Raw genomic sequence first — 11,339 nt, 5'->3', positions numbered from 1 at the left:
ATCATGACACAACATATCAAAACTTAGGAGATGCCGGGAAAGCAGTTGCTTATACCCAATTGATATACCTGTTAACATTTATGTTAGAGATGAGTGTGATCACCATCATGGAGTTGAGAGTTATACCTATTTAATTGTACCAAACATATCTCAAAACCATTTTAGAACTTTTAAGGAATAATTTTTAGGGTATCCATTATGTTTTTTTTAAAAAAAAAAATTTCAATGATAGCAATTCATTTTTTAAATTATTTATTTATTCGAGAGCAAGAGAGTGAGAGCGAGAGAGCATGAGCAGGGGGAGGGAGCCTCTGAACAGGGAGCCCAATGTGGGGCTCGATCCCAGGACCCTGGGAGCATGACCTGAGCTGGAGGCAGACACTTAACCAACTGAACCACCCAGGAGCCCAGCAATTATTTAAATTTAAAGGTTTTACAAAATATTTGAAAACAGAAGTCATTTGGAGCCACATCAGTAAATAAAGTGAGTTGGGGGGGTCAACAATCCACTATTGGTCTAAAGAAAGATACTGATCTGATGGAAGCATTTTCCAAACAGGACAATGAGCAATTCCTGAAAAGGAATTCCAAACACACATGAAGTAAAAGAAAAAAAAAAAAAAGATTGGAATAATGCATAGCTATAGAAGATGACTGTTTTGAGTACAACAGTCACTTAAATGTATGGTTTAGCACGTTTCGAAAGTAAGTATCCTCAGTGCCTCATTACTTTATGTAGCCCACCGTCTCCAGGTGGTTATCATCGTATCTGCCCATTTTGGTTTTTTCGAAGAGGAACTGGAAATGGTGAATAGGCAAATATCGGCCTAGGAGTTTGGTCTTCTAAGTTATGTTTATATTGACTACGTGAGTTTCTGTTTGATCTTAATTTGATTTTTGCATTGTTTTGACAATTGAACATCTGCTCATAAGTCTGAGGATATGTGTATATGTGTATATACGCTCCTACAAAACACGATAGACTATTTTTAAAGTCGGAAAGTCCATGTGCTGTGTAGACCCGTCTAAGCCTAGTATTTATTTCCCTGGCTGTCTCTGTGGGATACCAATACCACATAATAACTACCAATAACTAATAAAAATGACTATGAAGTTATATGCTGTATAAACTACCATACAAAGGCTAAACAGTAAATACTGTTTACAGCTTACAATGAGAAAATAGAAACCTCATTTTGCCAATATGAACAAGATCTCCTCTTATCTTATACTTTAAAGGCTATTATTTAGAAAATTACAAGTCCCAGTAGGTTGCCACATTAGAAACAATTATTATCTGATTTGTTCCTCTTTACGCAACTAGTAATGTCTTAATATTGTAAAGGACCTTAACCAAATATTTGATGTTTTAGGAAACATCTGATTGTTAACCAAATTTGTAAGCTGGAGCAAAAAGACTGCTGAGACGGACATAAGGAAAATGAAAGCTATTGTAGAAAAAACTGACCACAACCGTGGGCTCTGACTACAGGCAACTTAGAAGGTAGGCTTGGCAGAGGAGCAAAACCATGTTTTACTTTAGAAAGATGTGAGGCACTTTGTGCAACAAAAGCTGCCAACTTTGAATGATAAGAGATACAACAAATACGAAGCTTTTTGGTGAAAGAATTTTTTTTAAGTATTTTAAAGTATTTATGAAAAGCAGACCATTAATTGTCTTTTGAAACCTTGGGAAATCTTCATAATTTTTAAAATGTGAAGTCCAATTTTATTAAACATATGGGTAAGTTCGAAATTATTCAGAATATTAAAATTAATTAGAAAATAATTAAAATGCAGAAAAACCTCAGGTATGTGTCCAAGTTCTGGGCAACATTAACTTGGTATAAAAATCACTCAGGAAATTTACAGTGAACAGGTGTGTGAAGTAATTGAGGGGGATAAAGTTCAGACATTAATTAGCAAGAATTATGAATATCCTTGTTGAATTGTTTTCTCCCAAATTGGCATATTTTTACGCATATGTATGGAGGAAATATTTTTTAAATTATGAATACACATGGAAAATAAACTCTTACTTATTCATAATATTCTATACTTTTGCCATGAATCACTTGATGACACATGGAAGGAAAACAAAAAGGGGTCTAAGCCAAAAGAAAAATATTATAAATATTTTTAAGAGTTTATTCAAGAAGTCTTGCTAATATCGTTGAAATGTTCTCCTCCCAAATCCAGCAAAATAAGGATTCATGAACTCAAAGGGTATCTCTGTTGAAACTTGGTGAGAAAAGAATGACTATACCAAAAATAAGACTCAAGTCCTACACTCAAGGAGCTTTCAGGAGGAGGGAAGCCAGACCAGAAAAGCAGAGGTTGGAAAATAATGTGACAATCCCCACGGGAAACATAGAGGATGTGAGAAGGACTTTGCCCTGGAAGGGGAAGGGTGGTGGGATTGGGGGTGTTTATCAGGTCGTCAACGTTAGAGGCAGACATTTGGGACAGAGAGAAGAGGGTGTATGAAGCTGCAGAATTATAAGCAAGCCTATTGTGTGGGCGCCCTCAGATGCTATGGGGCAGGAATAACAAACACCTGAGAGGAAACAGGCTGTGGGGAAAAGCCGGGAAGACTCTGGGGAGATTGTTCATTTGAAAGCTTGAAGAGCCCGGAAGGTGTTTCATGAAATCCTAATGACCTCTGCGGCAGTTTTGAGTGATGGTTTGAAGAGGAGAGTGAAGAAAATGTTATCTGAAACTGGAGGGAAATGATCTTTGCTATATAGTGGCAGAAATTTCACTACACGGTCACTTGATAGAGTGAGGGAAGTAGAAAACACTGAGTGACCTGTGTGACCTGGCCAAGATTTCAAGATACTGTTGAAAGCACTTCTTGGTTTCTTCTTGCTGCTTTTCATAGAGTGTGAGAAAAAAAGAGGTAAACTAAAGGAAGGACTCCTGAACAAAGACGGAGTGAGAATTGCAGCCTCTCCAAACAGCGAATGTTAATACAACTAAGAAATGGCTGGGGCGCCTGGCTGGCTCAGAGGACTGTGGGACTCGTGATCTCAGGTTTGTGAGTTCAAGCCCCATGTTGGGTGGAGAGATCACCTAAAGAAATAAAATCTGAAAAAAGAAAAGAGAAGAGATGACTACCAGGTAAAGATCAAACCCAGGACACTCTGAAGAAAACACGGTCCAATCATGAAGCCAAGAGTTTCAAATTCTTTGGGAAGACCTCCGAAATATCCAAGAGAGTACATCAGAGAATCATCCGGTCAAATAATAGGGCTTCTCAGAAGCTGGAGGGCATTGCCCCTCAGTAGGCCTTGGCTGAAGTCCAAGGCAGAGAAGAGTGTATCTCAAAGAGATCTCTGGGGTGGTCTTTTCTAATAGAGTCAATCCCAATAAAATTCACAGGCAACCTGTAAAGTCTTTAAAAGATTTATGTCGCCAGGTGCACCACCAGCTTGAACTAAAATGGGCAAAGAGAGCGCCCAGAGGAAAGGGGGCCTTTGAATTCTCAGACTTCCCTGGGTAGGAGCAAGGCTGAGGAAGCACCTAGCAGTTGGCTCACGGGGGGAGGAGGCTCCTGCCTTCACTTCTCTCCACCTCTTGGAAGCTTGTAACTGCTCCCAAGAAGACCCCAATAGCTGTGGTGACTTAGGTCTGTCCCAGCACAAAGAATGAGGCCGACAGGGCAGTGAGCGTTCTCTGTGCACATTCCCATGACGTTGTGCACGCCGTGTTAGTGTGATGGGGCCTCCAGAAAATACGTCCTCGGGTGCTGGCCTCTTGAGGGAAGCCGGGAGGCGGCCCTGTGCCAGGGTAGGCTGGAGCAGCAGGAGGGAGGTGCCCTCACGTGGTGTCCTGCCAGGAGAAGCTACTCTCCCTGATGCGCTGGCTCCTCGACTCCTGTAAGGATACTGGGGAAACCTCTAAAAATAACTGGGTGATATTGGAGGGGGCTCAGAGGCCCTCAGCTCTGCAGTTGTGGCCCTGAGCTAGCTAAATACGCATTAGTACCTTTTCTAAGACCCTATTTGTACCCACAGCCACGTCTGGGGAACATAAACTACAAGCTCTGGGAGAAGCCCCATATGAGGAGCAGTAGAAATATGTTACTGAAGGACGAGCATCTTCCTGATGGGCGTGGGTCATGAGGTGGGGTTGGTGTCCCCTTTCAGAGCAAGGAGTGGTCACAGCAAGTGATGAAGTGGGTTTTGGTGCCCTCCCTCTGTCGCCCCATTCACTTTACTTCAGGACAGAGCAAGGAGAAGGGTGGGAAGATGGTTGGTTCCTGTGTCTTGAGTCCCAGGCCCTGAAACTCTGGCATTGAAGATTTATTTCTGTAAAAGGGTGGAGCTGTCCACTGGGACCTATATTGTGCCAACAGCAGAGGGTAAAGGAAAACTGTTTCTCATAACATTTCTGATACCGAATGTGTGGATTTTCCCCTCAAATTAAACAATTCTGGCATGAACCGCTTGGAGTTCGCACAGACCTCACAGGTTAACAGCTCAGTCCTACAAGACCACCCCTACTTCAGACACCAGTCACGAGTAGTGGGGCCCGAGGTCACCCACGCTTCTGGCGCAACTGCAAATCGAGCCTTCCCATGACTCCTTTCTAAGGCTCAATAATTTGCTACCAAGGCTCATGGAATCCAGGGAAAAACTTTGCTCACTATTACTACTTCATTATAAAAGGCATCATAAAGGATACAAATGAACAGCCAGATGAGAAAGTACATAGGGCAAGGTCTAGAAGCATCCTAAGCCCAGGAACTTCTCTCTCTGTGGAGTTTGGGGTAAGCCACTCTCCTGGCACATGGATGTATTCTTGTTCACCAGCCCAGAAATTCTTCAAATCTCTTTGTGTTGGGTTTTTATAGAGGTTCCATTACGTAGGCATGATAGATATAATCGCTGGCCATGGGTGATTAACTCAATCCCCGGCTCCTTTCCCCTCCCTAGAGGTGGAGGGGTGAGGCTGAAAGTTCCAAGCCTCTAATCACGTGGTTGGTTCTTCTGGCAACCAACCCTGTCCTCCAAGGGTCACCCCAGTGGCGTAAGCTCAGGTATGGTTGGAAGGGGCTGATCTCGAACAACGAAAGATACCCCCCCTCACCCCTGTCGCTCAGGAAATTCCAAGGGTTTTAGGAGCTCTGTGCCAGGAACCAGGGATGAGACCAAATATATAGTTCTTCAAATATCACAGTATCACAGGTGACCCATGAGGTTTCCTCACTTTAGGGCAGAAGTCAGAATGCCTCACCTAGAGATCCAAGTGGGGAACAACTGGAGTTCCCAAGAAAGGGACAGGATTGCTTTGTATGTAGGGGCCATCATATTCTGAAATAGTTCAGTAGCAGATTTTCTGAAGCCGACACCTTACAGACACCTGTCTGAATAATATTCATTAAGACACAGTAAAGGGATTGAATTGCTAATTGTCTTGATGATTTACTAAGCACTGTTCTGGCACTAAATATTTTAAATACTTTACATATATCTCAGTAATATTTTCCATTAATAGGGAAATAAATCCTAAATCTGTGGGGCTATGTTGCAACCACCATTGTCTTCAAGTGGGAGTGTTGCTTTTCCACCTTGAGGCCACGCAGTACGCGACTGCTTCCGGAGTCCCAAACAAGTAGCGTGGCATCATGCTTTTAAGGTATTGGATTCTAAATGTCACAGGACTTTACCACATCAGAGCTTAGCATAAAGGACAGAGTTTGTAAGTTTGTATTTACCAAGTCCACTTCTTTGAATAATTTAACTCATTAACCAAAGGATAAATAAGGTCCGTGTTTATTCTTCAGTATAATACACATATGTGACTGTTATACATCTCCATAAGGCAAAGAAATACAGCTGAATGAAACTATGTTCAGAAATAAAAAATATACATGACATATGCAATCACCATATTATGAATCCATTTTTATTTCTTATCTACACCCCTAAACCTCATCAAAAGGACTCACTGACATCTATCAGCTGGGACAACTACAAAACACATACAATTCAAGGTAGGAACACTCAGGTATTAGATGTTTTCTGCTCTTTTGAATAAGTGGTTGTTGAGTTATAAGCCTTCATGGAAGGTGAAACTACCCACATAAAGATCACTTATGCAAAGCACACCTGACTAAATGAAGCTCCGAGACGTATGTAGAACTTCTTCTACGGGGAGAAACTGTTGACCTCATGCTAGGCAAGGAGGGCGCCTTCGTCCAGGACGCAAGCACCTAATAGTCTAATAGTCCAGCTTCAAGCTTCCTTTAGGACAGCAAGCAATTTGCCTTTTGGAAATAGCATTTTTATCCCAAAAAGGCTTTAGGGGAGCACTGTGATGGATAAGAAGATGGACTTTAATTCTAACAGAAGAAAAAGAGAAAGACGCAAAAATAAATAAATAAAAATAAAAAATAAAAAAGATAAATAAAAAAGCAAAATAGGCAGCATCATGGCTGTTGAGAAGTGAGCCACAGTGAAGGCACAGCCTGCACCCACGCTGAAGTGGCCAGGGAACAGACACCTGCCTCACCCTCTTGGCACACTCGCACAGATGGACTTCCCAAATGAGGTTCCTTCGGCTGGCCTGTCATCCAAACTGAACAAACACATGTATGCATCCCAACACCATTTGCCTCATGTCTAGAGTATGGGTAGTGGGAGCAGAAGGAAGAAGAAAGGAATGAAATAAAGAATAAGACCCTCATTTCCCTAATATCAAATACGTATTTTGATTTCTAAAACACGAAAAAGTTTTGCTATGCTAATATCCTTAAAAACGGTGAAAATGTAGTAATTCACTCATCTTCCAAAACACATTCATGTCAAAGCAGGCCACAGCAAAGCAGCATGCCTATTTACATTTTCGAGGAAAGAAAGCAAAATATATCAAGGCAGACTAAAAACGAACATGAGAATTACCCAGTTTCAACCTAGAAATCTTTCCCCAAGGTTAATTCAGGTGAGAATCCTTTGCAGACGTTTCCATGTCACCGACGGGGGCATGAGCTCTCTTCTCCTTGATTGCTAAATAGCAACAGGTTCTGGGGAAGTGTTGGTATCTTACAAATTACAAATGGGGGCATGGTTTTTCTTGACTCCCTCGTGGGGTTTATCTCTCTGCAGGCAGTGGGACGTGCCACATCAGTGCTGAATTTCCACCTTTTTCTAAAGAAAGGGCTACTCCTAATGCAAGCGACGTGAAGCCATAAGGCCCATTTGGAGGGTGGAGGAGCAATGCAGGCTCTCCAGTCCTGATGACTTCCTGGAAAAGTTGATCACAATAGCCCTCGTCTAGCCAGACTCGGCTTCTCTGGTCCATGCTTGCATCTGGCTGGATTCCTCCGCTGTGCAAAGCCCTCTTTCCCATCAGAGTGGCAATCGACCAAGTTAGCAGTCTTCGCTGGAGCAGCCCCACATGGGTGTGGAGGGAGGGAACAGGATGAGCAGGAGACCGAAATGCTCCCATTTCGCTGTAACTCTAGACTGTAATAATCAACTCTGCAATGCAAACTATCCTCAGCTCTCACATAAAAGGCGCCCTGCTGGCATGGGGATGCCTCCCCATCCAAATGTGGAAATTTAACTCCAAATTCAAAGGAGATCCGTTTTGAAAGTAGAGTCTCCTTTCTAAACCTGTTTTAAAAAGAAATCACACCCACTGACTGCAGGGTGATTAGTGGATTAATCTGACAAAGCTATCATTCCTTCATCGGCCTAAGCTGCCTCTCCCATGTGTGTTGGGGTCTGGTAAACGTTTCTCTGCCAACGTGAGTCAGAATGGGAGCTGATGCAAAAGACCTCCTGCTCTATCTGGTAGAGATTCCACACCGCAGGATAGAAAACGCCCTTCCATGAGGGGTTTCAAATCAGACCCTTGCGTCTTATTTAGCATTTGAGTGAATGCCAGCTCTCTGCGGTCTGAGTATTAATGCATGCACTGGCTTGTATTTTTCCAGACTCGATGAATACCATCAGCTAAAGATAGCACAGTAACAGAACCCTTCAGTCACAGGGCTTTGTTGTGTGTGTGTGTGTGTGTGTGTGTGTGTGTGTGTGTGTGTTTATATGTGTGTGTGTTTTTTTTAAGGAAACCAAATTAAACATTTTAAGCATAGTCACATAACAGGAACAGGAGAAAACCAACCTTGGATAAATGCATAGGCCAAAGGAAAAAAGAAATGCATCATAATGTAAGAGCAAAGCTAGAAAGGGGTCAGTTTTATAGCTAGCATGACCACTAAATTGGCATGTGGTCTGAACTAAATTACACATTTTCTTCTGTCTCTACTTCCCCTTTACCTTGCACATGAGAATAAGAACATTGCACATACAGTTCTTCACGGGCATGCCAGAAGGATCCACTAGGCGGGTCTGAGCAATAATGGAGAAAAGCCATGCCAATTAAAACTGCCCTCACTAATACGGCCATGAAGGCATTCTCCTTACCTGTCACTGCTACTGTGACTGTCCCAGCCTCGAGTCATTTACAGCCAAAAATAAAGACATTCTTACAGTTAATCTCAACACAGGAGTTATTTGGAAACGGGAAATAGGAGGAAAGCTAAAGAAGCTGAATGGTGAGTGTGGTGCTCGAGGTGTGACAGGAGTTTAGTGTGGCTTTGCACGGCCCCTTCTTCATAAAGAAAGGACACACACGTTTCACTCTTGAGACGCCCTGTGCCTCTCTGTGCTACATACGGTAGGACCCATCTCCATTATTAGAAATCTGTAATGAAATGGCACATGAGCTCAGGAACACGAAGAAGCTTCCAACTAGAAGTCATCCTCATATCCAAGGGGTAAGCAGGAGTGTCCTCCTCACCTCCGGGTTCCTGAATGTTCTCTCTTCACAACCACTGAGCCATGCGAGACTCTGCAGAGGTGAGATGGTTGGTCTTCAAAAATGTTGGAGTTGACCCGGAAACCTGAGCGCTATTTCCAAAGCCATTTCAACACCGGAGGCGAAGGGCCTCCCTGCCTTAGGATGCTCATGACCCATCCCTCGTTGACATCGCGGCTCGGGCCAAGCCCTCGGGACTGTTACCATCGTCCCAAAGGTCGTAATTCTAGGACTAACCGTCAGCAGACACCTCTTGCTCCACTCGTGAAAACTAGTGCACTTCTTGCGCGTGAACGTTCAATCAGAAGAAAGCGGGGCTGCCTTGTGAAGTGCACGTCACTCATTTGAAAGTAGACTCGCTGCTCAAAGAAACGATGAACTGGGAGAAAAGTTCAGAATAAGTGGAAGGTAGGATGCCTGATGCCTCTTGCCTCGGGATTCAAAAACAGCTTGAGTTGCAGAAAGCAAATTATTTATCAGTTGGATTCACCTGATTTCAGACCCAATCAAAATAATGAAGTCCGAGAAACCAAGTGTTCAAGGGTGCAAAAGACAGAATTTTCTTCTGGCAAATGGTCACCCCTTTGAAAGGCATAGTTTAAGGACCGAAAGCAGTGTTCTGCCTCTAAATGTAGCCTCCTCCAGGTTTAAATGCCTCAAAGACATCTTCAGTCCGATTGCTCTAGTAGCTGAGGATGAGCAAGAATAATGCGTCCCTCATCCCAGTGACTAAAATCAAAAACATTGGAAACTCAAGATGTCAGGGAAACATCTTCCCAAATGCGGACTATCACGGGGTGTAGGGATGTGAGGAAAGGGTTCCAGGGCTTGTCTGCATCCCTGGGACACGACACTAGGCATCGGCCTTAAGCAGGCGCTCGGAGTTCAAGTGCAGCGGCTCCCCCACCCCCATAGCCACCCGTCATCATTGGGGTCAAGGCATCAGAACTGCTGATTTTTCCAAAAATCTTCCCAAAGCAGCAGCAACCGCAGCAGTTTTCCTGCAAAGCAAACAAAATATGACTCTTGTTAATTCAGCAGGGCTTTTAAAATTGTAATTAGTTGGTTGTGCCCCTTAGGAAAACCACACATGATTTTTTATAATGCATGTGTGCATGTGAGAGAGGGAGGGAAAAAAAAAAAAAGAGAGAAACCCCTTGCAGGATTCCACTGCTTACCAAAGTTGGGTTTTGTGTGTGTGTGTTTTTTTAAGTTTATGCAAGATATTTTTGCACTATTTGCAACATCGAAGGACAAGGCCGCTTTGTTTCATGGGAAGCACGGCCAGCTCCGAGAGCTCCCCACCGCGCCGTCCATCCTGTCCGCCTGACCCCGCATCAAAGTGACACGGACACCGAAGATCTTGCATGGGAATGTTTTTATTTGCTTTAGGACCACGTGTGGCACAGGCCCGCATGCGGCTTGCTGCCCTACGTCACTCCCATGGATCTGAGGAGGAAGCCTAAATTCATATTTCACAGGTTGGCAAAAGATGCAACAGAAGCACAAAATGAAATGCCACCAGGTCGGTTTTTAGAGTGTTTCCTCAGCGCATCAAAAAACCTCTAACAAATTGTAGGAGATTTATATGCCTCAATTTACATTGTGGATCCTGCCTTATTCATAGGGCCTGGAAGTCATTTTTTTTTCCGCAGGAATAATCTTCAACCACCAGATTTTAAAAATCAATATTATCACAAAGTTGGTTTTACTCATAACAGAGCTTGCCAAAAACCCCATCTTATCCTGGCAGGAAATACTATAAAAAAATGATTTAAAAGAAATTCTTCCCAAATGAGGCTACTCTCAGAGTTAATATCTTAAACTTACATTTTAATTTGGAAAAAAAAAAAGTGAAAAAGTAAACTAGGAAAGACCCACAGCCCATGGATGCCTAAAACAACTCTTCCCCGGCCTGCAGGGCAACCAAGGTGAATTTCTGTGGCTAACTGGAGCTGGAGGGACCCAGGAGAGGAAGGCAGCCAGCCCAAGTGACCATCAGGAGACAGGCCCGACCATGCTCACAGAAAGGTCTCATCAAGCAATTGCAACAAAAATGGTGTCTAACCGCGCCAGTGTGACCAGCTCCCGTATCTTTGTCCTCTGCATAACTGTCACTGCTTGGGCTGCCACTGTCCTCCATTGCGTTGGGCTCAAGGCTCCAACATGACATGGAAGGACTCCACCACTGCCTCCCACTGTCATTCCCTCCTCACTCTTTTCCTGCCAGACCCCGGCCACAGGCCTGCCTTGCAATGTGACCTCCTGTCACCCAATGAATTCATTCCTACTGGGCCTCCAAAGTGACTCCAGTGCTCATGGTGGGAATGTAGTTTGTGGCGAACCCTCGAGGTTTGTGGTCACTGTGGATGAAACTGGGAGGGAGAGCTGCCCGTGGACTCTGGTGCCCACCACTCACAGTGAAGGCCAGGCTGCACCTCAGCCAGCCCGACGACCCAGGCCGGGGAGCATGGAGAGTCCTTTCCTTCTCCACATTGTCACAAGACCTAAAG

The 11,339-nt window shown here is 43.8% G+C and overlaps 1 protein-coding gene across 6 annotated transcripts in view; it reads right to left on the bottom strand.

Moving 5' to 3' along the window:
* Positions 1-5,761: 5,761 nt before the first annotated feature.
* MYLK4 (myosin light chain kinase family member 4) overlaps positions 5,762-11,339 on the bottom strand; it is an 87,467-nt gene continuing 81,889 nt past the window's right edge. For all 6 annotated transcript variants that reach the window (XM_072729236.1, XM_072729240.1, XM_072729237.1 and 3 more), the window contains one exon: positions 5,762-9,827. The gene's annotated coding sequence lies outside the window, so the exon portion shown is untranslated. The remainder of the gene's footprint in view (positions 9,828-11,339) is intronic.

This window comes from Vulpes vulpes, chromosome 12, assembly GCF_048418805.1.
Source record: "Vulpes vulpes isolate BD-2025 chromosome 12, VulVul3, whole genome shotgun sequence".
Taxonomy (NCBI): Eukaryota; Metazoa; Chordata; class Mammalia; order Carnivora; family Canidae; genus Vulpes; species Vulpes vulpes.
This window is presented reverse-complemented; position numbering and strand designations above follow the sequence as displayed.